Source organism: Parasteatoda tepidariorum, chromosome 2 (assembly GCF_982258835.1).
Source record: "Parasteatoda tepidariorum strain Cologne lab strain chromosome 2, Ptep-v5.0, whole genome shotgun sequence".
Classification (NCBI taxonomy): domain Eukaryota; kingdom Metazoa; phylum Arthropoda; class Arachnida; order Araneae; family Theridiidae; genus Parasteatoda; species Parasteatoda tepidariorum.
The window spans coordinates 7,688,661-7,713,625 of NC_141756.1; the positions used below are offsets into that span (position 1 = coordinate 7,688,661).

The 24,965-nt window shown below is 29.0% G+C and overlaps 1 protein-coding gene across 2 annotated transcripts in view; it reads left to right on the top strand.

Moving 5' to 3' along the window:
* Window positions 1-1,828: 1,828 nt before the first annotated feature.
* Window positions 1,829-24,965, top strand: part of LOC107453330 (G protein-activated inward rectifier potassium channel 3) — a 92,637-nt gene continuing 69,500 nt past the window's right edge. The window contains exon 1 of one of the 2 annotated variants that reach the window (XM_087156838.1): window positions 1,829-2,181. The gene's annotated coding sequence lies outside the window, so the exon portion shown is untranslated. The remainder of the gene's footprint in view (window positions 2,182-24,965) is intronic. The other variant, XM_021147829.4, reaches the window with a different exon arrangement.

Sequence of the window (24,965 nt, forward strand, 5' to 3'; positions counted from 1 at the left end):
AAATATCATTTTTCAAATGTCTTTCTCGAATGGCATAAGAGCAATTTTTGAAAGATTTTTAGGATCGGGGATTAAATTGCCTCTTTTATCCGCTGTCCAAATTTCAAGACGCTAGAACAAACAGTTCTCGAGTTATGAGAGACATGCGCACACAAACACTTTATTTTATTATTATAGATAATATCAGTGATGTTTGCCAACTTACAGCTCTGTTTAATCAAAAAAGTTGTTTATAGCACGTTCATCAGGGAATATTTATTTTCGATTCATTTCTGTCTGGCAAGCTCAAGAAAACGAACGTGAAATGGCATCAGCGAAATTTTAAAGTCTAATCCAGAGGTTGAACTATATCACTTGACTATTATCATTCCATCATTTGCCGTAATATTTTGGTTGTGTTATTGCTGATTGCAAATTATTTGCATTGCATTAATTTGCTTAGAAGTAATATTGATCCCAAATGGTTCTACCGGCAACTCGTTGATCATTAATAAATCTTCAGTAGGCAGGTAATAGAGGTGACGTCAGTTTAAACAACTTTATGGTTTGAAAACTGAACTACATGATTGTTTTTCTTCATAGTTACTCTTTAGAAACATGTTTCTGCAATCTCCAATCATTGAAAACTAACTGTCATTGAAAAAAAAATTTAAGATTTTTACGTAATTGCAATTATTTAGAATAATGTTGATGAGTTGAATTCCTAAAAACGTGTTTTGCCTCGCCTTATAACTTTAAGTTCCAGAGAAAGGCTGTATTTAATAATAATAATTATCTGAACTCGTCTTCCAGCTGACTGATCGTAAGACATGGTTCCCAGTATATCACCGAATTCAAATATTACGGGCAGTGAGTTGACCACTTTGATGAGCGTGAGAAGGAACCAAGAGTACCCGGTATCAGAAAATTTTGATGTCATGTCTCACTATTTATCGCACTTTTTACATCCATCCTAAAATCATCACAATCATTTATCACATCCCAGACCGTCGCCATAATAGTCCATAGTACAACTCAAGTGCGACGCAAATAAAGTACTATTACTACTACTACTTTAACTGAGTCAATTGTACCGGTATATTTTAGTTTTGAGTGTGATTATATAGTTTTGATTGAAGAACGGGTATTCAGCTAGCATGCAATAAAAATACAAAAAAACATAGTAAAAAAATGTTAAACATGATAAATTTAAAAATACCTGTAAAACAAGATCACGCGATAAATTTTAAGAAAATGATAGTATAAATTTCAATATAATATATTATGGACGAAAACATGTAGTAAAAACAAATATACACGCTTTTATTTATATTGTATACGAACAATAAATTTACTTAGTCTACTGAAACCTTACTTTACTACATTGTCTACTTTACTACATCTACAGAAATATTTATTGGTTCTGAAGAATTGGATTTTTATGTTATTTGTATCAAGGGGTGTTTTCATGATAATTTAAATACAAATAAAGTTACACGATATAAGTAAAAACGCAGCAAAAACAATAAAAAAATGTTTGTAAAACAGTGTCGCAAGAACTGTAAAACGCCTGCAAAACATTGCCGCAAGAACTGTAAAATATAGCGAAAAGCTTTCTCCTTTACTAGCAGATGTCATACTTAAATGATTTATCTGTCATATTATCGAACAGATTTACTACAGCGAAAAGTCATTTGCGGCAAAGAAATTAAATACCTTATAAAACAGAAAAAAGAAAAACTAACTTCGTAGAAAAAGAAACCGAAAAGTGCGCAAACTTTAAACCAATCAGGATGGGAGTTACTTTCTCACATAGAGGGCGCTTGAATAGCAGTTAATAGTGACCAGCCCATTTACTGCAGACGAATTTGAATTAGAAACAAATATACTTTCGGTTCAATTGTATCAGGGCTTTGTGTCTGCCTTTTGGAAAAGAATGCAGGGATTGACTTCAAATATGATTTTTATTTCTGATATGATGATAATTCGTCTGAACTTGCATTCTTGTTTTGATGTTTAATTTTGTTCTTTATAAATTTGTGTTCTACCGCATGCTTCCATACGCTGAATCTTCCACAGACGATTTTTCAGCAACGTGTTTATTATTCATCCAATTTAGACGTAAGACGTGCTGTAACGAGTTAAAAGGCGTCGTCGTTACCTTAGCAACTACAATTGTCGATCGCATTACCATGGGGACAGGTATGTCATTTTAAAATCATGATTAAAGATTAGTAATTGGTCAATTAGAATTATGTTTTGGTTACTTGTATTAGAAATTGAAATCTATCTGACGAGAAATTTGCATAGAACATAAAAATTTACACGAAAATTTCTAACGTGTATCACTAACAAATAAGTAATAAGTTCTTCAATAATCAAAATTGACAGATCATAGATTTTTTAAAAAAAAGTGTAAAAAAATATTTTAATCAGAGTTTTCTAGCATTCTGTCCTTGAAAATAAAAATGTGTTTAAAATTGAAAATAGAAAATGCTATAAAAATGCTTTTAAATTGTTGAGTATTTCGATTTATATAGATATTATCAATTCAAATAAATTTAAAATCTAGACAAAAATTAAAACTATAAAATTTATTGTTCTATTTTATTTAATTATGAACAGATTTGTGCTAGAGACTTAAAACCATAAAAATATTCCCATAGAAATAAAATGTGGAACTTAGATTCACACGCAATCAACAGAGAGGTCCGAGATTTGTTCTTCGAAATCCCTGAGGCAAAATCTTAAACTGAACTTTGCTACCATCTATCAAACTTAACTGAAGAACAAAACTTTATATAGCCATATCCAAAACTGCATAAATAAATAAATGAAATACTATAACAATGTTTTGAAACTCTTCTTCTGAAATGGAAATAATAATTTAAAAACATCTTCGGGAATTTTTTAAAATACTTTAGATCGTGCTAAATTGTCTAGCTGTAAAATTTTATCGATCGATTGCTGAAACTATGAGAATTAAAATTTATATAGTTACATAACAATTAGAAAAGCAGATGATTAGTTGAGAAATATGATTTTTTTGTGCTCTTAATATTTTTTTACACGATCTTTGCTTTATGGCTTTATAGATATGTTTATATAATAAAAAAAAAATTTTTCTTCTATTTATCTGATGATTAAAACTTTTCGCTTTCAGTTTGTTTAATTATATTACCAAAGGTAATAATGCTCATAGTTTGTGTTTAGTGCGTGTACGTTTTGTTGCTTGTTGTTTTAATAGTTTGTTTGTTGTTTTATAGTTTGTTGTTTTACATAGTTTATGTTAATTATGTTTATTATGTACTATGTTACTTATGTTTAGTACAAACTGTTATGAAACAACTACAAAACAATAAACAATTTATATAGTTTATGTTTACTGATATAGTGTGTGTCTATATATATTGTAATATATCCTACAAGAACTATAAAAATCTGATATTGGATAAAAATTTAAAGAATATTAGAAATTGCTAGATTTATTTCATGTTTGTATTTATTTTAACTACAAATGCAATAATAAAAAGATAATTTGATAAAAATTGTAAACTCCATTAAGTACAAAATAATAAAATAAAACTTGAATTGAACTTCATTAGATATAAGTAAAAAGATTCTATTCAATATACAATTATAAATTGCAAGCACTGATTTAAATTAAATATTTTTTTCCTTCTTTTTTAAGTTCAATTCTACCTTTTTGAAAGCAGTTTTCTAAAATATTTAAGCAACGAAAATTTTATCAGTTTCATAAATCTTATAAAAATTACGGATTATTATTTGAATAACTTATAATAGATATTAGAACTTTTTAAGAATAATAAAAATTATTATATTATAGTAAATACTGTATATTATTATGCAGTAATAATTTGTAATGCTTAACATGATTTTTGTAGGCTTAACATGATTAAGAAATAAAGCTCTTAGTTTTTTCTTGCTAGTAATAGAATTTTACAAATTAATGTTTTTGTTTAAACTATTCGCGTAATAATTTCTTTTTTCAAAATTCATTCAGTAAAAATGTGAGAATTAAATAAAAATCAGTGCAGTTAAGCAGATTAGTGTCCTAAAAAAAACTAGTAGAAGCATTCGGAAGCAGACCTCTTAACTATTCTAATTATTTCAAAAGAATTATTTCTGTTAGAAAATCTCTGAGAGGGATTTCCGTTCTCAGAATATTAAATTGGAAAGGTAAAACGAGTTTTCAATTATCCGTGTAGAGATTTTAGTACCAGTTTTTAATTTTTCCGAGGACGGTGGTTAGTTAAATATTTCAATTTCTAGTTTTCTTTTTAAATAAAGATTTCCAAAATGAAATTTACTGATTCCGAAACTTTTGTCTTCCTTAAATGAACAATATTATTTTTTTAAAGTATAATGTTAAATTCAAAAAAACAGCTGCTTATTTAATTCAATTTAATTTATCAGACAGCGTGTCACGTTACATAATGAGGGACTGAAAGTATTATGCATGCATTTTGGACTTGCTGGCCGAGTCAAGGTCACCACCTTTTAGTCGCTAATCAATCAGTTTATTAAATGAGACTTATTGACCTAAATTGCAAATTAACATACATCAGAGCTTTGAATCGTTATAGCAATTAAAACATTAAATTTATTGGTGCTTTATTTATTAAATTGTAGAGCATTCTCCATTTTACAGGAATTAAAACCAACATTTAGATATATTTCTAATGAAATTTAATTCAAAATTAATGTCTGAGCCAACAATGTTATTTTGAATTAATGACCTTTGGAATTCGAGTAATTGTTAATTGGTTAAAAAAATTTATTAGAAATCCAAAATTTAAATGGAATCTGTTGAATTTAAAAATACGACTTTATGAAATTTTATTTTTCAGAAACTCTTTGGTTTCATACAAATTTTGTATCTTGTCATTTAAAATTCTACAGTTTGCAATGAAAATTTTTTTTAGAGTACTCAAAATTTAAATTAGGTTTTTTTTAGTGTAAATAATTCAAAATTAATATCTTAGCCTAAATAATACAATTTTATTTTAAATAAATGGCCTATGAAACTTGAGTAATTGGCAACTAAAGAAAAATTTATTAATAGATAATAGAATACAAAATTTAAACTTAATCTGTTAAATTTAAATTTACGACTTTTTTGAAATTTTATTTTTCAGAAACTATTTGATTTCATTAAAATTTGTCATTTAAAATTCTACAGTTTACATGAAGGAAAAATTTTGGAGGATTCGAAATCTAAATTAAATTTTTTTTTTTACTGAAACTAATTCAAAATTAATGTCTGAGTATAAATAATACAATCTTATTTTAAATAAATGGCCTATGAAACTTGAGTAATTGACAACTGAAGAGAACTTTATTATAGAATTCAAAATTTAATCAGAATTTGTTAAATTTAAAAATGCGAGTTTTTTTTTAAATTTATTCCTCAAAAACTATTTGATTTCATTCAAATTTTCTATTTTGTCGTTTAAAATTCTATAGTTTGCAATGAAGGAAAATTTTGTAAACCTTACAATTCAAACATTTCTTGGAGGTTATTAACTTAAGTCTTAAAATAAAAATAAGTCTTAAAAAATATAGATTTTGAGTTGAATTGTTTTTGGATAAACACAGATTTTATTATTGCCTGCAAAGAGTTATTGGTTATCTTAAAATAGTTGCAGAGATAAGACGATAAGGGAAATTAACATTAAAGTGTCCCAATTCTCAGTCGAAATTTTAACTGGGATCATATTTTCCACATTGAGTCTGCCCCCTTTTTCCATATTTTGAGGGAGAGGAATCCATAAATGTATGTTTAAATAAATGTTTTGTGTCTGAATTTTTAATTAAAACTTTTGTCGGCTAAAATTTAATTAGCATGTTTAACATTCGACTCTCAAATCATTAAGATTGTGTACTTTGGTACTTGAAAATCCGATTATTATATCAAAAAATAACGAGTTTCGCTTATTTAGCACACTATACGTTATTTTAATTAGTACTCAAAAATAAGTTTGAAAATTTTCGTTTCTATAGGTTTCATCTGTTAAATAAAAAAAAAAAATAAAAAAAAAAAAATAAAAAAAACAGATTTTCTACTTAACTTGTTTAAAAATACGACGAAACGTAAACAAGGAAACGAGAATGTAAATAAAATAATGCACGTAAGATATTTCTTGGTATAAGTGTTTATCATATTGCAACTCTCCATGTAATTTTGCTTTTTTAAGTAAGATTTTTCTTTTCTTTTTTTTTTTCTAATGATTCTTTTATACCTGCTTTAAGAAATTTAGCATTTCTTAGACATAACTTTGAAACGAGAATATTAATAAAATATTGCACATAAGATTTTTTTTAGCATAAGTGTTTATCATATTGCATCTTTCGATGCAATTTTGTTTTTCTAAGTAAGTTTTTTTTTCCTAATGGTTTTTTTTTTATACTTGAGTTAAGAAATTTAAAATTTCTTAGACATAACTTTGAAACTTATTTGTATTGAAAAATTAAACTTTGATGTCAATAGTTTAAATTTTAAATTTCTGATATTTTTCTTGCAAATTGTGATCAAATACCTTAATTTTTTTTCGTAAATGCAAAAATTTGCGTTTTTTTTAGCAGTTTAGATTGTTTTCAAAAGTTAAATTTTCGATGCCTTGAAATACAGTTTTGTATCTAGTTATTACAGCAGGTAGAATATTAAATGTTTATTAGTTTTTTTTTTGCATTTAAGTTAAGTAAAAACGAATTGCGTCATTCTTCTTTTTTGCATCTTTTAATGGAACTTTGTCTCATAAGAAGTGGAATTTAGAAAACAAATGGTTGATAAAATCGCATTTTGAAAAGGGGAAAGAACTAAGGATCTTATTTTATTTATTTATTTACTTAGTTTTTTCTTATGGCCGTTTACCAGACTTTCTGTGAAATATCTTGTTTTTGTAAATTTGTGAAAAAATCTACTAACAGTTTAATTAATTTGTAACATAAGGTCCTGTTTTTTGATTTTGTGAAAAATCTACTCGTAACTTTTTGAATCTCATAATTACTGGAAAATGGGGTCTTTCTACCAGTGACAAAAATAGAGTTATTTAAAGAGTTTTTGTTTTAAACTTATGAATATTCCTACTTTTCAAGGGAAGAATTTTGAGAACAAATCTTTTTTAAAATAAAAAATTTCTGTGAATATTCAGTTTTCCGTAGGTCAAATTTTGTGTTGGGTCTGTTTAAACTGTAAAAAAATTTTTTTTCGTGAATTGCTCATTTAAACGATAAAAAAAAATTTAAATGCAGGTTTAAACGATAAAAAATCTAGTGAAAAGTCCATTTAAAGGATAATAATTTTTTTTTTTTTTTTTTTTTGTAAAATTTTCGTTTAAGCGATAAAAATTTTCGACAGGTTCGTTAAAGGATTTCCAAATTTCTTCTAAAATGACCTCTAAAAGCATAATAAAAATTAATATCTGCTATTTTTTTAAAATTTGTTATTTGCAAGCTTTCAAATATTTAACAATTTAAATAATATCTCAAATTTTTTTTTATATCTACCTGAATTATCAATAAACTTATTTAAATCAAGAGAAAGAATAATTTTTTCAAAGAAATAATTCTGTAAGGTACATTTTTTTTCTCCAAAAATGAAATATTTTTATATAAAACTTTTCCTCAGTATTGTTTAGAAATATATGCTTTGCAACTTTCTGGAAATTTCACTAAATAACAGTAAGACACACAGAAACACTTTATTTTCAACATTCGTTTAGTACGGAAAATTTTATACTCATATTCTCTTGTATATACTCATATTTTCTGTGATTTCGTCGTCATGTCTTTAACAACGGGAAAAAAAATCGCAAAACATGTCTGAGTGTTGATGAGGTTAAAATCTTTCTAATCGTGTAATTTTGGGATTTTCCCGACTGCGAGTTAAATGGTATCTCGCGTGTTATAATGTAATAAAAATGTTTTTAAGGGGCTGTCTAAATAGTGCAGTAACTTTTTTTTTCGTAGTAACTTTCTGATTCGCTCTAATTCCTCGTTCTACATCAAGTAATGTCCTTTTTATGATATTAATAATCAATTATTTTTTAATAGTTTACATTTTTTCTCATCAAAATTCTTGCGATTTAAAGTTTATTTAAATAAATTTAAGTTATTTAATACGTATCTAATTTATGTTACTGTGAATGACCGAAATTGGTGGTTTTTTACTACCACCGGTGAATGTTGACGATCACATAGTCATTTTGGTAAATGTCCGAAATATATACTAGATCTAGTTAAGTGCCACTGCCCGGTTTATATTCACCCGGTATTCCGAACATTGATGTTTCTCCTAATCTATCGTCAAAAGATATAAAAATTTCGAATAAATATAATAATATCAGCGAGCAAATTAATATAAAATCGGATATAACTAATATTTCGGACATTCACCAAAGCGACTATGTGATTGTTGACATTCACCGGTGAAAGTCGACATTCTCTTAATTTCGGTCATTCACAGTAACAAATACACATGGTCGTATATATACATTCGATAATGTCTTTTTTCTAAAACATTTAACTAGGTAATATTTTATGTTATTATGTTATAAAAATATTAAAACATATAAAATATGGCAAATAAAAGAACATTTCTAAAACAGTTACATAATAATGGCTTTATAATAAAAAACAAAAAGAAAGAGTTTCTTACGAAACTAGTGTAAAATTAGGTGAAAATTGACAAAAAAATTACTTCAAGCAAAACCATATTTGTTCTCTCCTTTAACAGGAAATTAATAAATAAAAATGTAAATTTTAAACTAAAATAATCTCTAAACAATTCTTTTTTGAATATTTAAAACTCAAATTGTGCAGCATTGCAGCAAATGTACAAAAAAGTAAATAAAATTAAATAAAAATAAGATGAAAATAATTACTGAATTCCTTTTTTTTCCTCTTATGATTTTTTTCATAATTCTAGTATCCTAGTTCCATGTGAACGTTCAAATTTCGAAGTGACTCAAATAAAACAAACTGAGTTTGATTTAAATTGTTATTAGTCGGACATTATAAGTCGTGTAATTGAAGTTCCAATTGATTTCGAAAGTTAACGAACTGCAACTTTGAGAAATTGTAAATTTTAGATGAAAACCAGGTTTAAAAGATATACGACGGTCTTTTAAATAAAAATAGATTCTTATTTTTATTTAAATGACTATATTTTTATCAAAAGACTATAAACTATTATAGATTCTTTCAAATACTTAAAAAGTAAAATAAAATTTTTAAAAACTGCACTTTTGAAGAGCACTAAAGGTAAGAAAATAATTTAATTTTTTGTGTGACCTAAAACAAAAAATGTAAGGCGCATCACTTATGAAAGTCGTGAGAGTGGTGGTGATGCTAATTTCAATGGTGATAGAATTTTCTACAACTATTATGCTCTTATGCAACGTAGATAGAATTCCAATTGATGATAAAATGTTGGAAATTGTATTTTCAACAATTATAAAATAATTGTAACTTGAATTGTAATGAGCCACAGAGCTGCAACTGAAATTTAAGTGCTCAAGCTAGTTGGAAAGAGGTTGAATTTTTGATTATAAGATTCCCTCGTCAAACTCACGAAAGCTAAAAACTTTTTACTAACGATATTTTACAGATATTGACACTAAAAACTATTATGTTAATCTAATAAAAACTATTATATTAGGCAAACTATTACATAAAAATCCAATCTCTCTCAAAAAATAAAATTTTTCCATTTTCGAACGATAAAAGCCTCTTTAAAATAATAACAAAATATGTACGAGAAACGCATCGTGCGCAAGATCTAGATAAGTCACTTTTTCACTTTAGCGACTCATTTCGTAGGCTTTCAGTGTGATGCCGGGAAGAAAAAAAAAAGTATAAATAAACGGGATGTCTGTTCTAATGGCACGTTGCAAACCGCGTGGCTTTCGGCACTTATTTCTGTCTAATGTTGCATCAAGGGACGGCCAACCTTTTTTGAAAAGAATGCCACTTTCCAAAGAATATAAAATATTTTGTGTTTACTGTATTAAAAAAATTGGGAAAATGTTATTTAAGGGCATTGATCAAAATGTAAGAATATTAACGTTTAACAGCATCTAATTTTTAATTCTATTGATATTGTTATGTTAATGTTATTCACTGTTAATGTTCTTTTGCCCGATTTTAGAAACTAATGAACAAAAAAATCTATAAATTTTTTCTTTCGATATTTTAAATTGTAAATTGTAAATAAACATTTTAATTGCTCCGCTTCATTTTCTCTGAGATATGTTTCAACACAGTATGACCTCATTCCATTTTGATAGCATTGAATTTTAAATTAAGAATAAAGTAAATTATTGATTGGTAATTTTTTTTTTCAAAGAATGCATTATTCATAGTACAACCTAAATTTAATTTTAATTTTTAGTATGTGTTCTTTTGCTGAAACGAAAAATTTTTGTGAGTTGTGTTGAAACGTTTTCTGAATACGAGTTAATTTATTAGTAAGTAAAAATTAAACTCACTATTTTTGCATCTTTATACTACATTGGTAAAGCAATCTTGTTTTGGCGAGACAGTAAAAAAAAAATCTTTAAAAAAATAATTTTTGTCTTATCAATGAATTGTAAAAAAATTTCCAAAGTAATCCTAAACAAAATGGCTGTTAAACAGTTTTTCAATAAAGAAGCTTTACAAAAAATCTATTGGGAGAGACTTTTGTTTTTATGAAAAAATTCAAAAAAGTACTTTGATATGTTTCCTATTCTTGAAGCTATACATCGTTTTAAGGAGTTAAGATAACTTTTATGGAAATTCACCCAAATTGGAAACTATACGAGTAGCGGAACCCAAACAAATTTAATTAGTCATTGTTCTAAAAATATAACGTTTTTTTTCTTTTAATTTTCAAAACGTTTTAAATCGACCCCGTGTAAGACAATATAATTTGTGTGAAGATGATATCAAAGAAGAAAACAGTGTTTCGTGTCGAAATGAATAATAAAATATTTGATTTGCATAAGACGGGAACAATGGCGCATTTTTACCTAAACGGCTAGACGAGTAGTCAGTAAATGCCATCGGGTTAACTAAATGATTCGAATGAGGAAGGGTTCTAGAATGTTCTACACTTATCCTTCAAGAAGACAATGAAGAGTTCAAAAAAGGGTGGTTTTTCTGCATGTTTTTGTTTCAAACCATGGGTTTTCCCCATTCCTTTTCAGAGCAGACCTGTCGCGATTCCACAAATCGATCGATCGGCGACGAAAGTTCGGTCATTGGGTTATTTCATCGTGAATCATTATAGAACGGGGGGATTTTAGTAAATAGTTCACAATTACTTTTGGGAACGGTCACAGTTAAATTTGGAAACAGGGGGTCGCGTAGGTGGGGGTTATGAGTGTCTCTTTATCGGGTAAATTAGAATTCGTCAGACAAATAGCGCATTTTAATGGATATTTTCGTTAATAAAAATTTCATAATGAAATTTAAAAAAAACTGTCTTATAGTGTAGGCTTATTCCTCTTTTCATTTATGTACAAAGTGTGAAGAATTTTTTTTCTATATATATGTATATTCTATATAATTCCCCTAGGGTATAGATCCCAAATATTATATAGTTTGCGTTTTCCCATATTCACTATACCGATTCATTGATTCCACATTAAACCAATTTATCAATTCACCATACCGCGTCGTTGTTTCAATATTAGACTAATTCGTCAATTTCCTATACCGATTCATTGATTTAGCATTTTACTAATTCGCATCGTCTCTGTAAACGTCTCCATTCCGCAGTCTCCATAAACAGGAGTATTTCTCTATTTTGATTTAATAACTTAATTTTGTAAAACCCTTTTTCATAGTGTATACAAATAAAATCTTAGTTAAGAAGTAATAATCTATATATATATATTTCTCTTACACGGCGACAAAAAAAAAGCCTCATTACAACTCCCCGAGTGGCAACGCTAGAAAATCGACTAATGATTGCAGCTAAAAATGTCACATGCCAAATCTAGCTGAGATGGCTCAACATGTAGCGCCTTTAAAAACGGAAACTGAAATAACCAGAGAGAGCATAAGCTAGGCAGAAGGGAGTAGTCTTTGTCGATAGATTTCTATTTTAGTATTTTGTCGAAAGCGCTTTTTTTTCACGAATTTATGTATTACGAATTTATTTGACGATTTTTAATTTATATCAAGAATTTATTTGTTTTACTAGAATTTATTTGTTTACGCAGGTTTTTCCATTTCAATTCACTTATTTCAATTTTTAATAGACTTAATTATAGCCAAAATTTAAATCTTTTTAAAGAGTTATCAGTTTTAGAAATTTTATCTTAAGATTTTATACTATAACACATTTCTAATAGGTTTAACGAATTGCATGTCATTTATTTGAATTCAAATTTATTTTAATGACTTATTAGTATTTACTAAAAAGATGTAATTTTTTTTAAAAAGAAAAGTTGTTATATGGATTTGAATGTTTTGAATTTTGTGCATTTGTAATGTACCTAAGTTAGTAGCGAGCGAAGCATACCATATAAGATTGCGTAGCAATTTTCGGGGGTTGGCGAGCGTTAGCGAACAGGGGGCGCAGCCCACTAGTTTAGATTTATTTTTAACCCTTTCTAGAATGGTTCCACATATTTTCGTACCAATTATTGTTGACGAAACTTGCCCTTTTCAAGTAACAGCATGTGTTGTATGATAAGGTACTCAAGTTATCGATCGATCGAGGGGTGTGTGAGAAAGTAATCAAGATTTGGGATAAGTTTTCAATCTTATCTCACGACGCAGATGGAAATAATTTTAATACTTTTGCTGTTGAAATGTCCCGAACTCATACTTACGGTTTGTGTGAAATGACTGATGGACAGATTTTAAATTATTACTAAAAATCAACACTTAAAGAACTTAGACACTATAGTGGATATCTCTGAAAGTACTTCCGCGCGTGCAAATCAGCCGCTAAAAGCTAGACGAATAGCGCATTTTAAAGGATATTTTCGTTAATAAAAATTTCAAAATGAAATTTAAAAAAAAAAAAGGCTTATCTTTTATTTATTTACAAAGTTTGAATAATTTCCCTGGTATAGATCCCAAGTATTATATAGTTCGCGTATTGAAAACATTTACGGTGAAATTTTTTTTTAAATATATTGTTTAAAACTAATTAAGTTATCAGGATTGGATGAGGGGTTGAAGGATTATTTAAATACAGCTGTGCTGTGCATTCTGCTTGGTTACCATTAAAGTTAATATTTTAGGAAAACTTTGAAAAGTAACCAAGCTGGTCAAGAAAGGCGGCTAGTTAAATAATTATATATTATGTTTTTCCGTAATTGTTGGTTTTGAAGATTCAAAGAAACAAAATGATGACAATCGCATAAAAATATTTTCCAGTCGAGCAATTAAAATGTGGTTAAATAGTTTCGGCAGGTGATTTCCTCGTTCATTGTCTATTATTTGACACCCGTTCTTCATTTCAATTTTTTAATAATTTATTTTTCTGATGTCACAATGACAGTTCACATTATTTCGAAAATTGGAAGTTTTTTTTTCCTTTTATAAATTGAAACAGGGGGGAGGGGGATTTCTACTTTCCCCCACTCTGCATTGTTTTATTTTCATCTTAAATCGTAGACCAAAGTGGAAATTCCACTGCATTGCATCACTTTGGAGGATTTCTTGGAAAGATTTCGTGGGTCAATTCTTATGTTCTTTTACTGGAAAAGTTTATTTTTACCTTAGACATCAGCATTCAGATCTTGCACGTCACCTTGAGATCAGTAAATGATCAAAAATAGTTATTTTGTTGACATTTATGAAGATGTAATTAGATAATGATGGCTATTTTTTATTCTTTCCATAAATGAATTCTCCATTGAAATGTCTTTGTAGGTGTTAAAATTTTTATTGTGCGTTATTACGACATCTTATTTAATAGAAGGATTGAAGTTCTAACAACTTTAGGTATTGTATTACGTCCAATTTCACTTGTCACATGACGTTATATCAACTCGAATGTTTTTTTCTTCTATGTTCAGATAAGCTCTCATGAAGTACACAAATAAAAAAGAACATTACATTTTTAAAAACTACGTTTTTCTTGCAAGCGAAAAAAGTTTCATAGTGAATTATATATAGAATCCACAAGACTATATTTACTATATTCAAGACAAGATTATATTTCAAACATAGGTCATTTTTCTTAAGATCTACTTACAAAACATTTTTCTACTAAGCACTGCTATAGACAGGATCTACAAGACTCAATGAATAAGACGTCTTAAAATCTTCTAAAACGTCACTTGAATAGAATTTCTTATAATTTTTCATTGTAATCGAAACTCCGAGTAATTAAAGTAAATCGATAAACAATAATAAAATTGTAGTTGGTGATAGGATTGCATCAAACCCAATATTTCAGATTCATTTTGATAATAATATAATTTTTGAGATCACATGAACATTATTTTTTTTTCCGGGAGCGGAATACAAAAATATGCGTAAACCGGTTTGCATAAAATCAAAATTTTGTCCGAGCATCGATTTTGCAGAATAATTTTAATTTCTTTTTATACACTTTCTGCAAGTAATTTCCTAAAATTCTGCAACTCTTTTTATTAGTGCCTCGTGCTCTTATGTACCAAAAAAAATTAATATAATGTGATTTGAATGAAGGAAAATAATACCAATGAAGAGAATAAATAAAATGAAATGTAATCAATCAAAATAGATTTTTAATTTGGTAACGATAAATATTAATATGAAGAATTTAATCCTTACGCAATATTTTGCGAGCCTGTTTAATTTGAAAAAAAAAAATAGCTGTAAATGAGCTGTCAACTTGAATAAGGTCTTGTAAAACAGTTTAAACTAGTAAAGAAAAACAAAAATTGGTTTCATATGATTAATGGAATGAGATTAAGCTCATAAATTTAATAAAAAGGAAAAAAAAATATTTATTGGATTCAAGGAGGAAGATCTTTGAGGAAAGGAAATATTGCCAGTCTTCGTCAACACTGCGAAGGTTAACGAATGTCTGGGTGTTAAACCACACAATTTGAATATAGATTATTTTCGCAGAGGATATTTCCAACCCTTCATCTTTAAAAACGAGAATAATTTTCGCAATTGATTTATTTTTATAATACGATTGGAAACCTATAATTTTCCTGCTGTATTAATAAGAAAACTTAAATTCAGAAAAAAGTATTGCCATTATTAATTTTCAAACTTAAAAATCTTACCATAACACTTAATGTATCCAATCTGTCACGTTTTGCAATGGACTGACTGTAAAGAAGCGGTTCAAAGTGGAACACCGAAGTCAAGCATCACTAGCCTGCAGTCAATAAGCGGGTGGGTGAACACTTTGATCAGCTTGCTTAGGGACCGAGGGTGCCTCGTTAAACTGTTTTAACGGGAAGTGCTGTACTTCGCTCGCTGGTCTCCAAGCTACCAAAGCAAAGGAGCCATCCTCTTTGCAGGGGATCAAAATTGTGATGGCATGTCTTCGGATCATCCTCAGTGATTTTCCCAGATAGTCGCCTATAGCCCATTAAGCAGCTCTAGTGCAACGTAAGTAAATTACCGACCTACCTAATCTGACCCCCTTGTGCCGAATTTGTTGTTCTTATTTATTATCTTTGATGCATATTACAAAGAAATAAACTGATTTAAATCTATAGCCATGTAATTTCGGACTCAGTTCAGAACACAAGGGAATTCTTGGATAGAGTATTGGTTTTGCTTTCGTGGAGGATTTTTTGATGAAACCTATCTGAATTTGCGTTACATGGAGAGGAAAATCACGGAAGCATCGCACGGTTAGCCTGACGATGAGGGGACTCTAACCCTTGATCCGTTAACAATTGAAGATATTTTACATCAGCACTGTGATCGGTGCGTGCCGGATGAGGAATTCGTATCCGCCATCCATCGCTGGGATTCGAACCCGGTCAGATTATCATTGTTTTTTTGCCGACCATACGTCTTATCTATACTACGTATAGAAAGAACTCCAGTCTGCAGTTAGATGCACAGATAATTTATATTACAATCGGAATGTAATATTTTGTATACCTTTAGCGTACAGTGTGCAGTAAAAAAGTCGTATATTTAAAATTTCGATTTTTCAGGAACTATTCAGCCGATTTCGCTAAAAATTTGTGTTTTGCCATGTAAAATTACATATAATAACAAAATTAATATTTGCATAAAAGTTATTTTTGCATAGAATTTATCTTTGACTAAACGAATTTTTTAATTATGTGCAAAATTTTTCGATTCGCTTAAAAATCTCAAAATACGCAAAAAGTAAAATTAACTTTAGTGGAGCCGTGGTGGCTCAAGGGATAGAGCGTGTGCCTTCCAATGAGGTGAAAAGGGTCTGGCGATGACTGGTCAATACGAATTCCGCACCTGGATAGCACCGATCTCAGTGCTGACGTAAAATATACTCAACGGTAGACGGATCATGGGTTAGAGTCCCCTTGCCATCAGGCTAACCGTGGGAGGTTTTCGTGCTTTTCCTCTCCACGTAACGCAAGTACAGGTTTTCATCAAAAAGTCTTCCACGAAAGGAAATTTCTCCCAATACTTGATCCAGAAGTTCTCTTGTTTTCTGGATTGGGTTCAAAATCACAGGGCTACGGAGTTGAACATTGGCAGTTGTAAACCCAAAATTGGGTCGACCGTTCAACGACGGTTGTAAAACAAATAAAATAACACAAACAAATAAACAAACATTATTGTGTCCATGGATTATTCTCCTGACCAAACGGACCATGCTACCCCCAATAATTTGGGGGACAGAATCCGCGAAAAAAAAACAGTATGTTCATTCAGAGAAAGTATGTTTTTGTGTCGGATTTCATAACTTGAAATATCATCTGCACTAACTAATTAGTGGAGCTGAGATTGATAACGCTGAGTCCTAGAACGTGAATATCGATCATTAGTTCAAAAGTTATTTAAGGGGGGGGGGCGTATTTTTGCGCTCAGTTCTTTCTGCTGATATGACCGTACCGTCAGAAAACGTTTGAAACTTGCCTTATTATCAGACACTGTTCTTCAGTTTGCGGATTGTAGCTAGTGGGAGAGGTGTCAAAATTTCAACTGCAAAATTTTATTCCCACAAACGAGCTCATAAAGGCATAGTCATGAATTTAAAAATGTCTGAAATTACAGAACAAGTGTTAAATTTTAAATTGAAGTATAATGTTATAATTTAAAATCATACTCTCGATTATAATGTTTGTCGATATTTTTTTAAAATTAATCATATTTTAAGCCTCTGTATTTAAACTTAGGTATAATTTTCGCTAAATGGATAAAACATCTTCATTATCATGTCTTAAAGAATTGAAGGTATCATAATTTATCTTTGAATAAAATCTAATGTTCCTTCCTTGGTCCATTAAAAAAAATGTTGCCTAATCTGCGCTATAGGTCAGGAGTAATTAACCCTGTTTAGTCGCGATTCAAAATCAACGACCCAATTGACCTCACGACCCACGGATCCATTTTAAGAATAAAAAAAATTTTGAGTACTAATTGATTATTACTTATAATAAAAACAAAGTGTGAGGTTTAGGAATTAATGAAGCTAGTCAGATCACTAAATGGATTAATATGATGTTTTTGTTGAAATCGCGTTGACAATAATATGAGACAAATCAAAAATCTAGAGCAAAAACATTTGTAAAATTTATAAAAATATTAGTTGATTGTTTAACGCTTTTGAAGCTATCAAGAAAAGTTAGCTACTGGAGAAAAAAAATTCGTCTTATTTTTTTTTTAAAATCATTTTAATATTGTATTTCTTATGGTTTTTTTTCTGCTTTTTCTTTCTTATATATATATATAATTTTAAGGGATAAAAGTTCTGCTGAACAGTTTGGTTTTGTGTAACATTCTATAAAATTTTTGTGTTTTCATGATAAATGTTGATAAATGAAATGATTAATTTGAAAAAAAGTATATAATTTCATGATAAATTTGAAGAAAAAAAATGTATATTGTCTCAGGATAATAGAATACAAAATTATTAGGAAAAATATGTTTTGCGAATGAGTTTAAATTATCTGACGGTCTTACACGATGTCCTTCTTCTCAGTGATTCGCCACTTCTTAAATTTTTTTATTTCAGGCTGTTGTTGCTAATTAACAAATGTAGATCTTCGAATCTAATTTTCGTTCGTAAACTAACGTTTAGCTTTCCTTTTTTCCAACTAGGGCAAATAATTGCATTATTCATCGGAGCGTTATTCTATACTTTTTTTGATTTTCGCATCATCATCTTACTCCAGTTTCTATCTATCCAAAGCAGATCACATTTATTTCAAACAAGGCGTGTTTATCTATTAAGATTAAAATTAATAAAGTTGGCATTCAAACTATAGTACTATTTTTTGCCATCTCACACCCTTTTTAAATGGGCAGACGCACATATCGATTACAGAAAGTAATTTAAATTTCATTAAATATGCTGCTATCTTAGTGCAAAAGAACGTTTCGAATTTTTTTTTTTGAATGAATCTTCTCATAGAGTTATAATGACCCCATCAATTAAAAACATCTGCTTAGCTTCGAAAAAAAATGTAGTCCGGCTCTGTTTGAAGGTCTCGCATCGACATAATATGCTGTGAGAAATTTCCAGACTATAATTGGAGGTGTTATTACACCACACCTAAAGGTAGGCCGATTAAGGATTGGATTTCATATAAAGAGCAAATGTGTTTTAAAAGTGCGGCCGCAGACTGAAGAAACGTAACATTTATTCTGTAGTTGCATGGTTTTGGTTGTTAATTTTTTTTTAAAAAATATGGCTGTTCTAAAATAATAGATCTCAGGATATTATGAATTTTTTTTGAATGATGTTAGTTTTAAAATAAGGTGAAGCATGTTTGGAACTACTAGTTAAAAAAAGTATCTTCATTATTCATCAAAAAAAAAAGAAAGAGACAAGAACAATTTTCGAATAGCTGCTTTTGGTTAATTACGTAGGATGCTATAGAACTTACTAAATTTTGATGTGTGGCATATTGAATTCCTAATTTTAACGCCGAATACTAGTGACGTTTCTCTTTTGGTTAAATTAGGCTTAATAAGAAACTATTGATTTCATTTAACTGCAGTATACTATACTCCGTTGAGAGTAAAGAAAAGACTAGAGCCCCTGGATTTAAGTAATCATACGTAGAGGAGTTAAGTAATCATAAGTAGAGGATTTAAGTAATCATACGCAATTGCGTATAGTTCTGTTTTATTTCGTTATCAAATTATACAAATGTGCTTTCAAAGCAATATAAAAGCTCTTAAAAGTTAAACAAGTCAGACAGAAATTTAATTCGAGCTGTCATTTGCGATATATATCATAGAGTTATTCAAAAACGGTTATATTTTCGCAGTCTTACTGGAATTCTTGACTTGGCGATATATTTCGATAAATAAAGAGATGTAAAGAGTTCATAAAAGAGAAACGACTGTATGACGTTGCAAGAGCATTGGATTTGATTGGGCCCCTACAATGGCGCGCTTTATGCTGATATGCTCGTAAAAAATCAAATGCGAGATAAAGAATTTTTACTTTAGTTTCGGTGTAGAAAATCGTCTGCAAGAACAATATTTATTATTATTATTATTCACTTTCTTTAAAAGCAAACAGAAAGACGTTTATTTTTTTACGATTTTTAGATATCATTTTTATTAATTCTTATTACTTGTTAATTGTTTATTGTTGTTAATAAGAAAGCAAGCAAAAAGATGGCTGTGCATAGTCTTTTCAAGGGTTGATGATACTGATATAGTTCGCGCTAGGAGTTTGGCCTCCATTTATTAGCATGCACTTAGATGCAAACAGGCTCCCTCTATAGGGATATGGGATTTTTCTTAAAGTAAAACAGAGTATAGTAAATTATGTCACTTTCAGTTGGATATTGATAATCAAAACTCTTAAACACCAAAACTCTTAGAATGAGTGAAGATCTCAGAATAGAAACGTCAGATTTTTATCAATACCTGATTTCGTATATGTATTATACAACTATACTTTCATTTTCCTTTCCGACCAATTTTGTTGAATGAATATGGAAGTTTTTGCATATTACAATTCATTTGATATAGCAACCATATCAAATATAGCTGGCAGTAGTGTAATGTCAGACATTAATCTCAAAATTCAAGGTTTGTTGTGACCTTCACCATTTATTTTGATATTGTTTAGGTATAGAAAAGTACCATCTTTAAATTGACGTTAATTTCATAGGTTATTGTTTTACTTTATTATTCCTCGATAATTAACTTCAACTTTCTTATTTAAGTACGATTTTAACTGGATATTCATTACATTCAGTAAGTTAGCAATATTTAGGTGAAAGAAACAAAAAGTTTTTGTCCAAACTAATGATGTAAAATATCCGATGCATATACGAATTAAAAATATTAATTCAATTTAGCTGTTTCGTTATTTTAATAACAGTGCAATTAGAAGCTACTATTAAAATTAATTTAGCATCAATAATTACATGTCAAATTTTTGTGGTTACCTTAAAAGAATAAGTAATTTTCCTCCATTAATTTTGCTATTTAGTACATAGCTTATTTCGTTTTATTTTAATTAGTACTTATTACCAAAATTTAGTTAGCATCATTGGTGGCAATAATAGTTAGGCAATACTTTTACGCTTCTCTTAAACGAATTAATCAACGGTTTTTCATAATTATTCCGTTTTAATACTTGTAGCTAGTTTTTTTTTTAAAATTTCAATTAGTAACAATTACCACAATTAAGCATCAATGGTATCAAAAAGTATGGTGATATTTTTATGTTTCCCCTGAAAGAATAAGTGCCTTTAGTTTTGCTTTTTAGTACATATCTATTTTTTTTATTTAAATTAGAACCTATGAACAAAATTAGATTAAGATCGTTAGAGCCAAAAGTGGTATGATAGTTTTTTTTTTACGGTTTCCTCAAAAGAATAATAACCTTTTTCCCATTAATTTTACTTCTCAGTACATAGCTTATTCTTTTTCATTTCAGTTGGTACGTGTTATCAAAATTAAATAAACAGCATTGGGGTCAAGAATAGTTTATTTATTTCTCGATTGATTTTTCCTTTTTGCATACATAAATTTTCTTATTTCAATTACCGTTGATTTTAAATTATTTTGTTTTATATAAACATGTTCTGAAAGCAAGACTATAATTAAATTGACTTTAGGGACACTAATTAGCTGATGTAGTCCGATTATTCTACCACGTTTACGTTGATCATGGAGATTATCTTACATAACGAATAAAAAATAATTAAATATTAAAGAACGTGCAATAAACACTTTTTTTATCAAATTGGGCTATAAGCTATCAAGCATCACTGATGTCTTAAAAATATTTGGAAAAAAAATATCGTCTGCAGTTTAATTTATATGAATGGCCAGCTCTAAGCCAATGAGAAAATGCCATTTTTTCAGCGTCTCTAAAGAAGGTATAGATACTGGTTAGAAACATAGGTGCATAATGCGAAAAAGTACAAGAAATGCGTATTTACAGAAAACACACACCTTGAGAAAAAAAAAATTGTGTTAAGATTTCAATGACAAAGTTGAATCGAAACAGTTGCCTGTCATTGTAACCACAGCTGTATCATAACCTTCTCAATACGTCTAACTCTTAAGCATGACGTATTACTTTTTTTAATATGTTTTCTTTTTACGAAATCGATATATTTTTATTATGTTTTGAGCAGACACAAGTTCAATTACCCATAAATAAGTGAAACAGTAGCTATGAAACATATTTATAGTAGTTTTTTTCTCCTATAATAGGCAATAAATTTTGCTTGATTTTATTTTTTTATAGCTTTGTTTATTTCTAAATAATTTCGTGTCAGAGTATTTGCAATGCTAGTTTCGTTCCCTTTGTACTCCATTTTAGGTCTTTTATTTGCATATGATACTTTCGGGAACGTGATTTAGTTATTAAATCTACATCATTCAAGTTCGAATCCAGCATTTAAATATTGAATCTGCATTTATGATGGTAACTTACAATGATCGCCGCCTGTTTGGACTTGCTTAGTAGATCAATTAACGAAGGACAAGAAAACTAAAGCGTTTACCTGAGTTTTAAAAGGAAAAAAAGCTGATTATATTGTATTTTTTTTAAATATAATAAATATTTTATTCAAACTAAATACTACATATAAAAATTGTATATAAAAAACTGTAAATAAAAGACAGTTAAAACTAAAACTGCATAAAAAAGAATGATACATGCACAGTTATTAAATTTTCTATAAAACGTTTGAAGTTACTGAGAATTGGTTTTAGAATGCCCTTTAGAAAAGTATTCTCATTGAGATAAAAATAAAACACGATACCATCATATAAAGTCAAAAAACCGAATATTTCTGCTAGTAGGCGAGTATAACTCGCGACTGAACGAAGAATTCCAAAAAATTGAATTTTATTTAAAAAAAAAAAAAAAACATTATACAAAAAATTACGATTTTTAGTAAATGTCAGACTACTAGTCATTTCTACATTGAAAAAGGCTGCATTGTTTCAATTAGACCACTGTATTAGTCTTTAAAAAATAGTTTCCTTCCACTACAAAATCAAATTTAAAAAAAAAAAAACGTTTTCTGCTTTTGTCTTTATTTGATGGAGTTTCAACGGGAAGAGTCTCACAGAGAGTTTTATAATGATTTGCTTGAAACTTTAAATATTTTTGAAAAAACTCTTGAAAACTCTTATTGCTTTATCAGATAATTTTTTTAAGAGTATACTTTGAAAATTCAAGACAAATTTTACTTTTTAAAGCAAAAAATTAAAACTTTCTGTTTAATATGGTACGCACACCTCTTTCTTAGATTAAAGATTGGTGAAATTTCATCCGGTAAAAAAATCCCAGTCGTGCTTTCCCATTGGTTAAAAAAAAACTTGCGCTTTCAAAAATCTTTGATGCTATAACTTAACCTGAATACTGTTTATTTGATAAGATTAATTAGTGTGCATATAAAATTAAGTAGTTGTTCTTACTAATGCCACAGGACAAAACCAGAAATCCTGCTTGAAATCGAACGAATTTATATAAGACAGAAAGTGCTTTCAGTGGAGCCATCTATGGTCAAGAAAATGACTTCAGCCACACAAACACGCGACACAGCCCGTTTTACACGGAGGACCTAATCATACTCCATTCATACACAGATCATTCTCTGGTTTAGGTCAAATTTTAACCTAAACCAGAGAATGATCAATATCCAATTCAATACCTCCAAATGTATCGATTTGTTATGGGAAATTGGAGGACTATGTGACCGTGACAGATTTAACGTGCACCAGCCACTATTTAATTCACGGGTATTGTTTGGCTGGCAGGATTCGAACTCTCGTTCTCATGAGCGCAAGCCCAACGTTTTACCAACCAAGCTATTCCGCCCTAATTGAGTAGCACAATGAACTTGAGAAAAAGTCAGTTATTGGTACGATACTATTGGTACATTAATTTAATTTATTTATTGATTTGTAAAGCTATCTGCAAACTTGTTATATCCTATTATTTGTTTTTTTCCTTGCCTTCACGATAAGATCGATTTTATATAATTATGGATGCTGTTTGGTCTCTAAAATAAATTCAAAAATAGTGCATAATTTGAATAATATTTTTCAAACGAAGGTAATTTTTTTTAAAGATCTACCGCAGTGACTTTCAAATTTTTTTTTTCTAAGCACTGCTTTTTTTCAGGATCATTTAGACTTACTTAAAAAAAAATTTGTTCTTCCCACTAAATATTAAAAACTCTGTTAAAATTTTCTATTACAGTTAAAACTGCTAAAAAAAATATTATGCAAATAGTTTTTTTAATGAAAAACCATCTCAAAATTTGCCATTTTATCACGGATTAAAAATGAATAACATCTCCTTAAAATTTCATAACTTATAGTTCTGTAATTTAATATCCCAAAAGTTTTTGCTTCAAATATTGAAATGAAATAATTTTGTAGCTGTGTGAAAAGCGAAACGTGACGCTTTTAACCTTTTTTTTCTAACGCTAAATATAGCACCTGCAATTTCATTTCATTGTAACATTTTGAGCTTTTCGTGACTTTTTTTGTTTTACTTAACCATCGCCGACAATGTCATAAGTTCTCTCCACACCCTGGCGACGACGACTGGGAATTTCAAGTGCGCCAAAAAGAGTCAGTTTTAAATTACGATTAAAATGAGGCTTCCGTCCTACTTAACCGAATTGATTTGTCTCTTCCCACTAGAATTTTTTTTATTTTCACCTAAAGGAGAGCTTCTATACTCTTTTCTTATAATTAAAAATTATCATGCCTGTTCTTAAATGCCAATTCTCGCTTCAATAATAAAAAATTGTTCTACTTGAAAATGAGTTGGGGAAATTGTGGTTTAAGCCAGAATCTTAATTACCCTTGTGCGTTGTATACCGTGGACAGGCAGCAAATTTAAAATCCAGCAACCTTAAACGACTCGCTCTCTTTTTTAGAGATTTTTCTCTTGGCTGTAGTTGTTTGTAATTATATTTTATTTCTTTTAAAATCTGTTAACGGAATTTAAAAAAAAAGTTTTAAAAAAAGTTTTTATTTTATTTAAAGACTGTTTTTTGAAGGTCTGTCTTAATATGAAATGATGCTTTTTTGCGAATAATATACTATTTTTATAACTGCCGTGAGTTTGCAACTGTTAGGTCAAATTTAGCCTATCTAAAGGAAGAACTGTCTACACTTATTTTGACGCCGAGTTTTTTAAAAAGCTACAGTTTTGTGAAAATGAAGAGCGTTAGTCGTCTAATTTTTTAATATTTAAAAACTTACTCCAATGCTGCATTACCTGGGCTCATAAAGTACGCAAAAACTAAGAATAAGGCGGCGATTTTGATAATTTTCATCTAGGTGGAAAAATGTCGCCAAACTGACAATTTCTTAAACAGTTAAATAACTTTTAAAATATTTAA